At 32.5% G+C, this 8,447-nt stretch overlaps 1 pseudogene; it reads right to left on the reverse strand.

Moving 5' to 3' along the window:
* Nucleotides 1–4,889: 4,889 nt before the first annotated feature.
* LOC102471877 (40S ribosomal protein S26-like) lies at nucleotides 4,890–5,236 on the reverse strand (annotated as a pseudogene).
* Nucleotides 5,237–8,447: the final 3,211 nt, after the last annotated feature.

Here is an 8,447-nt window from a genome sequence, read left to right on the forward strand (position 1 = left end):
TCATGATAAACAGAAATTTAATTTCTTTTATTTGCAAATAATAGTGATTGTGTACAACTGTCGATCTCAGTCTCCCTTTTTAGTACTAAATAATACTTCATTGTTTAGATGTATCACAGTTTCTTTATCCATTCACCCACTGAAAGATATCTTTGTTGCCTGCAAGTTTTGTTTATTATGAAAAAAGCTGCTAAAGATACTTACATGCAGATTTTCATGTGAGTATAAGGATATTTTCATAATCTTATTTCTGACCTATATTTCATCTTTGGTGAGATATCTACCTACATATTTTGCCCATTGAGAAATTGGGATGTTCAGGTTCTTATCATTGCATTTTAAGAGTTCATTGTATATTTTGACTAATATTTATCAGATGTCATTTGCAAGTATTTTCCTTCAGCCTATTGCTTATTTTCTCATTCTCTTCACAGTGTTTTCTATAGAATAGAAGTTTTTAGTTGGAATGAAGTTCAAGTTACCATTTTTTTCTTTTATGACTGTGCCTTTAATGTGGTCCCTAAAAAGTCACCACCAAAGTCACTTAGAATTTCTCTTCTATTATCTTATAGAAGCTTTATTGTCTTATCTAAAAGATAAGATACACATTTTGGTCTATAATCTTCCTAATAATTTCTATGAAAGTGTTTAATTTCAATAGCATAGTCAATATGATGCTAATGAATTAAAATTCAATCATAGATCAATTATGAATAAAACTTTCAGTATAAGTTACATATATTTCTAAGGAGGTAGCACCACTTTTTCTAATAGTTTTTCTTGTGAAGGTCTTTCACTTCTTTGGTTAGATTTATTCCTAAGTATCTTACACTTTTTGTGGCTATGGTAAATTGAATGACTTTTTTCTGTTCTATCTCAGTCTGCCTGTTGTTTGTATATAGAAATGCTATAGATTTCTGTATGTTGATTTTGTATCCTGCAACTTTACTGTATTTGTGTATTACTTCCAGAATTTTTTTTTTCATGGAAACCATTGGGTCTTCTATGTATACAATCATGTCATCTGCGAATAGAGAGAGTTTCACCTCTTCTTTTTCTATTTGAATGCCTTTTACTTTTTCCTCTTTTCTGATTGCATTAGCGAGGACTTCCAGTAATATATTGAAAAGAAGTAGAGAAAGTGGATATCCTTGTCTCATACTCATTTTTAGTGGGAAAGCTTTCAGCTTTTCTCCATTGAGGATAATGTTTGCTATGGGTTTTTCATAGTGTTTTTACTGTATTGAGAAATGACCCTTCTACACTGATTTTGCTGAGAGTCTTGATCATGAAGTGATGTTGTATCTCATCAAATGCTTTTTCTGCATCAACTGATATGACCGTATGGTTTTTATCTTTCTTCCTGTTAATATGGTATATTACATTTATGATTTTGTGTATGTTGAACCAACCTTGCATTCCTGGAATAAAGTTTACTTGATCATGATATATAATCTTTTTTATAAGTTGTTGGATATATTTTGCCAGTATCTTGTTGAGAATTTTTGTGTCTATATTCATCAGAGATATTGGTCTATAGTTTTCCTTTCTGGTCCTGTCCTTATCTGTGTTAAGGATAAGGGTGATAGAGGCTTCATAGAATGAATTAGGAAGAGATGCAAAAATTTCTCCTTTGGATCATGTGTGATAATGTCCAGGATCAGGCATTTTCATACAAGAAAAGGCACCCAATATGTTTTACATTGCAAGGTAAATTCTTGTTCACCCACAGTGGCATGGGTGGTAGGTGGCACTGCACAGTACTGGAGTTATATAGGAAACAGGGATTCAGATCTGAAGTCCTACCTGAGCTTGCCAGGTAACTCTAACTTATCTGTGATTCTGACTGCCTGCAGGACTGGAGTAATGATATCTGTCAACAGGGGTATCTCTCTCCCTCTCTCTTTTCTCTCTTTCACAATGAGTGGAATAAAGTTTTGTCTTTTTTTTTTTCCCTAAAGGAGTAAATTAGGGGGCAAACAGATGGTATAATGATTACATTGCTCCCACATGGTGGACAGTGGTTCAGATCCCAGAACCAGTAGCTTGAAACTCATGCCAGGTATGTGTGCATGTGTGTCCAAGATCCTGGGAGATGAATGTAGGAGAAGGGACTATGTCATGACCATCCTGAGGAGTGATATCTCACTTTTCCTCCCTCTGTCTCAGTTTCTCTTTCTCTCTGGGGAGTGCAAGGGCCTTAGGCAAAAAAAAAAAAAAGCTTTTTTTAAAAAAGTAAATTATCCAAAATTTATTTGTTATACATAAACTTGTCACTTAAATTGTCACTTAAATATCATAACACCTGAAGAAATAGGGTAAAGAAGACATATTTGATTTGATTTTAATCATAAGCTATTGATATTTAGAAAATATGATTAACATCCAAAATGGAAAAGAATAGAAACTATAGATTTATATTCTTAATGTCAAAATATTTGGTTTATGTAACAGGAAACCATGAGGAAGGATTAGACCTGATTACAATATCTATTTACTTTTATATATAATTGAGTATTTGTTTATATTTGTTTGCTAATAGGGAAGACTTCTTTGTTTAGTTATACTAGACTGTGCCCTCTTCTAAGTGATACATGTCACGTGTAAATATATATACTGCCTGAAATATTCCATAAATGATGGTTATTTATTATAAATTTATTTTAGAGTTGTAACCTTATCTCATTGGGTGACATGTAAGACTTTTAAAAATAGAAATAAATACATACTCTGATTGTTCTAAATTGTAAATCTATATTTTGTCCTTTTTCTTTAAATATAAGACTTATTTGCTCCTAATCTGGAATGGATATTTAAGTGACTTTTGAGGGAACTAATTAGATCTGAAATAATCTAAATAAGAATTATTAAATAAAATTAAATAATAATCTAAATAAGAATGATTAATGAACCTTTTCCATGACTTAATTCTACAATGCCTCCTAAGGTTTTCACATTTGTCTTTCTTCCAAAATTCATGTTGACATTTAATCACCAGTCCAACAGAATTAATATTAGAGCCTTTAGACCTAATCAGATCTTCAGGACTATACCATCATGAATTGATAAATGCTTGTGAAAGAGCTTGATGGGGTGAGTTCACCTATTCTGTCTCTTCCACTATGCCAGGAAGCAACAATGAGTCACTCTTTTGGAAGAAGTGGTGTCCCAGCCTGCTGGCCCTTTGATGTGAGACTTCCCAGCCTCTAGAACTGTGAGCAATAGATTTATGTGCTTTTAATTTACCCAACCTATGACATTTATTACAGCAGCACAAACAGATTAAGACTGTACCCAAGATTAATTAATTTGGAAATTATTCACAGAAGAAAGGAAAAGTAAAGTTTTTCTGCATGTCTTATTTATCCACATCAAAATTCTGTGACCTTATAAATTGCCTTTAAAAAAATTACTCTAGAGTTTGTTACAAAATTAACCTTTATTTTTTCAACCTTTTAACCTTCCAAAGCTGACTATATTATTCCAACTATATCTCTGAAAAATTGGAAGTATAGCATTGACAAGAATTTTCTATAAAGGAGAACCTTTTACAGTAATGACTAGGACACTGCAGAGGGCATTTTGCAACTAGGAGTTACACTCAAAAATGTAAGACAACCTCATAATTAAGAAGTTTAAAAACATCTAAAAAAAGTTAGAGAAAATTCATCATTGTTACATTGTTGATTGTCTTAATCTTATGCTTTTAAGCATCTTTCTAAAGTTGTCACTTCTTTTTTTGTCTGTGCATTATAAATACCTTATCCCAGTGTTTCTTCCCTTCCAACTGATGATTCTATTTCATTTCTTTGGTATTTAACCTGAATCTTTGCAAAATATTCAACCTACATATGTGTTACAATATATTTATATTATATATAACACGCATCCAATATTATGTTCATATATACATACATACAATATTTTGAATTTGTAATATATAAAGAATGAATTATGAGAAAGGAAAAATTATTAAAATAATATTATATAGTTTTAAAATGTGGAAAAATATCTAACATTTTTTTAGATATTTGAGATTAGAAGAGAAGAAATTATTTAAACAATAGCAAATGTGTTTAGACAACTCTAATGCCATAGCAAATTTAAAAATAGATTGTGTCAATTTGTTGATTAAATTGTTAAAGTATAAAAACTCACATTTTGATTTAAGACCAACTGTATATATGAGTAAGATATATTGACAATGATTAGGTATGAGGTACCATCTTCAAATGATACTGAATTGAACACCAACACAAATTAAATTTATTCTACAAAAGTGGAATATTTTCTGTAATTTAAGTTTATTCTCCAGTACAAAATGTAATACATTTCTAAATAGTTTACTTTTTGCATTCATATATCAAGACAAAGAAATACCACATTAGCGTGATCACTATACTATCTTAGATGATTGATAATTTAAAATGTATTTTTCTGTACTTCCAAATATTATATAATGAGCATATAATACTTTTAAAATCACAATAATATGTTATTCTTAGACTGTATTTTTACAAAAATTTTGAAAGAATGTTCTCTCCTTCAAAGGGTTACTGAAAAGGCCAGAATGGTAGTACAGGAACTTCTTGTCTTTTTTACATTTCATCACACCAGTGTGTTTCTTTTTAGCTCTTTCCTGGAATATAGATATGTTTTGAGTGTTTTTGTGTCTATATGTGCATCCTCATTGTTTTAGTCCCTTAAACAAGGAGTTTAGTAAAGAGCAATACAAACAAAATGAAGACAATTTCAAATTTCCAAACAATCTATATCATACATTATTATTTTATTTTATTATTATTATTATTATTATTTTTTATTGTATAATCTGTGTTTTATTTTTCCCAGAGGACAGACAATTCTTCTGTCCTTAAGGACTCGGCTCATTATAGGGGCTTTGGTGGAGGACGAGGGGCAGCACCCACAGGTCTAAATCGGAATGGGGGTGTTTGGTCCTTGTGAGCTTCATGAGATCGGTTCCTGACTACCTCGCTATGAATGGTGCAACTCACACAGTAATGTAGCTTCACATACAGCTTGGGGAGCACATAGGCATTGAAGACATTTGCTTCAGAGATGTCCCTGACGGCTGCAGCCTCTCTATGTTTCATATGACTAACTTCTTAATAGCTTTGTTCTTGGGCACACATCGGGTGCAGTTCATGCAGCAAATAGGCTGAACACGGCCATAGCCCTTTTGGGCACAGCTATTGTTCCTTCTTTTCTTCGTCATCTTGGAAGCGAGGCCGTGAGAAAAAGGTATTATTTTATTTTAATTGAAATTTCTACTACATTATATGAATGACATCACTGACTATATTTGTAAATATAAGGCTCAAGTTTCATATTGTTTCTGTCAGTAAGCAAGATAAGTGCAAATTTTGCATAAATATATCTCTATATAATTGGCATGAAGGTATGCCAAAATCATATATGCTATTTGATATAATTATTCTTTTAAATTTACAATAGGAAGAATTGAGATTGGGATTGACCAATCTCTTCATGAAAATTTAGATGCAAATCCTTGATATAAACAAGTCAAAATTTTTTTTCATGTTTTTCTCCACATTAGAATAAATTTCCCTGGGTCACCCTGCCCACCAAGAGACTTGAGCCTGGTCTCAGCAGGCCTCCTCTTGGGAGTTCATCCATGAGGCTGGGAGTAACTTTGAAACTTCAAGCATCTGCCACCCTGTGCTCTAGTGGCCCAAGCTTACTCCGCCCACTGGGAGACTTGAGGCTGGTCTTGGCAAGCCTCCTCTCATGAGTCCACCTACAAGCCCTGGGAGTAACTATGGAAATTTTGGCACACCTTGTGCATAGCATTGTCTTACTCAATCCTCTTCACTAAGTTATATCCCGTTAGCTTGCTACCACCTCATCAAGAGCTGAACATTTGATAGAGAAGCCAAGCACCTCAAGTTACCTATAACTGCTCTGATCCGGAAGACACAGACCTCGATAGGAATATGCCTGGGAACTAAGAGTGATATTTCCTCTTCCAATACTACTCCAATAAATAGAAAAAGTGAATACTGCATCAGATGGCCAAAACCCAGTGTAAATCTGAAAGAAACATGAGAAAACAAGGAGTTAACAGTTCCTCAGGCAAGTGTATTATCCCCTCACAAACAATGTACAGCACAGAGAAATACACAGAAATGTTAGAAAAAGAATTCCAAATATTCATAGTGACAAAACCCAATGAGATTTAAAAGAAAACAGACAATTGGTTCCAGGAAATGAGAAAATCATTTCAGGACATGAGAGAAGAATTTTGTAAAGAAATAGACATCCTAAAAAAAGAATCAAAGAAGACACCTGAAAATGAAGACTACAATACAAGAAGTTAAAATCTCCCTAGAGAGTACTAACAGCAGATTGAACCATGCAGAAAAATTTTTGACCTTGAAGACAAAGTCTCCAACATAGACCAAACTACCAAGAAGAATGAAAAAAACAACCAAACAAAAATGAGGACAACATGTGAGAAATTCTACACACATGAAACATCCAAATATTCATATAAAGGGTATTCCAGAAAATAAAGATACATGGAAAATCTCTTTCATGTAATAATACCTGAAAATTTTCCAAATGTAGAGAAACATGAAGGAATGCATATCAAGAAATAAAAAGGGTACAAATAAAATGAATACAAAAATATCCCAAGGTACATCATAGCCAGATAGGTAAAAATTAAAGACAACATTCTAAAATTGTCAAGGAAGAAACATCCGGTTACTTATAAAGTCTATCCCATGAGGATAATGTCAAAATTTTCAACTGAAACAGTGCAGGGAAGGAAAGACTGAGAAAGATGTATTCAAAACATTAAAAGAATAACAATTTCAACCAAGATTACTACATCCAGCAAGATTATCCTTCAAATGGCAAGAACAAATAAAAGATGAAAAAAGAGACATACAAAGACATTGTGTAATACTAAAAGGACTTGTTAACCAAGAAGATATAACACTTGTAAATATCTATGCACTCAACACTGGAGCATAGAAACTAATGATAATAAACAAATGTTTGTAACCTATGGGACATAGCAAAAGCAGTTATAAGAGGGAAGTTTATAGCAATTAGTGCCCACAAGAAAAAAGCAGAAAGGTGGCAAATAAACTACCTAATGATACATCTCAGTGAACTGGAAAAACAGCAATAGAAAAACAAACAAAAAAATTCCAGGAGAAAAGAAATAACAAAGATTTTGATGTAAATAAATAAAATAGAGAACAAAAGAACTATGCAGAAAAGAAATGAAACTAAAAGCTGGTTCTTTGAGAAGATACACAAAATTGACACACCATTAGCTAGATTAATCAAGAAGAACAGAGAAAGGAACCAGAACATAAATCAAGTCAGCAAGACAACAGGCATTTTTACAATGGACATAACAGAAATACAAAAAACATCAGAGAATACTGTGCGTGATTTTATGCCAACAAACAAGAAAACCTATGAGATGGATAAATATCTGGACACATGCAGCTTACCAAGATTGAACCAGGAAGAAATGGAAAGTCCGAATGAATCCATAACAAGAAATAAGGTGGTTGAATCAGTAATAAATACTCTCCCAAGAAGGAAGTTTCCAAGTCCTGGTGGCTTTACGTCTAAAGTCTACAAAACTTTTAAAGAACTAACCCCAATTTTCCTTAAACTATTTCTAAAAATTCAAAAGGAAAAAACACTTCCAAATTTGTTCTTTGTAGCTTCCATCATTTTAATTCCAAAACCAGACAAATAAATGACAGAAAAGGAAAACTTTGCTCCAAACTCCCTGATAAATATGGATGCAAAAATTCTCAACAATATACTAGCAAATCATTTTCAACAACATATTAAAAAGATAATATACACCATGACCAAGTAGGCTTTATTCTAGGGATGAAAGGATGGTTCAACATATGCAAAAAATAGATGTAATACATCACATTAACAAAAGAGAAGATAAAAACTATATGATTATTTTAAACAATTGAGGAAAAAAAGCATTCAATAAAATACAACATCCCTTCATGATTAACACTCTCAGCATAATCAGCATAGGAGGGACATTCGTCAACCTAGATAAAACCATCTATGAACAACCCATAGCCAAATCATACTGAATGGGGAAAATCTGAAAGTTTTTCCACTCAAAAGTGGAACAAAACAAAGCCACCCACTTTCTCTACTCCTTTTTAACATAGTACTGATAGGTCTAGCCAATGAAATTAGAGCGTCAAACGAAAGGCAACCAAGTAGAAAATGAAGAGGTGATATTATTTCTATTTATAGAAAATATGATGCTATACCTAGAGAATTAAAAAGAATATTTGTAGATAATATGGTGCTATACATAGAGAATCCAAAGGAATCCACAAAAAGCTCCTGGAAGTGGTGAATGAATATGGTACTGTGGCAGGATACAAAATCAACATACTATC

Source organism: Tupaia chinensis, unplaced genomic scaffold, assembly GCF_000334495.1.
Source record: "Tupaia chinensis unplaced genomic scaffold, TupChi_1.0 Scaffold000478_3, whole genome shotgun sequence".
NCBI lineage: Eukaryota > Metazoa > Chordata > Mammalia > Scandentia > Tupaiidae > Tupaia > Tupaia belangeri.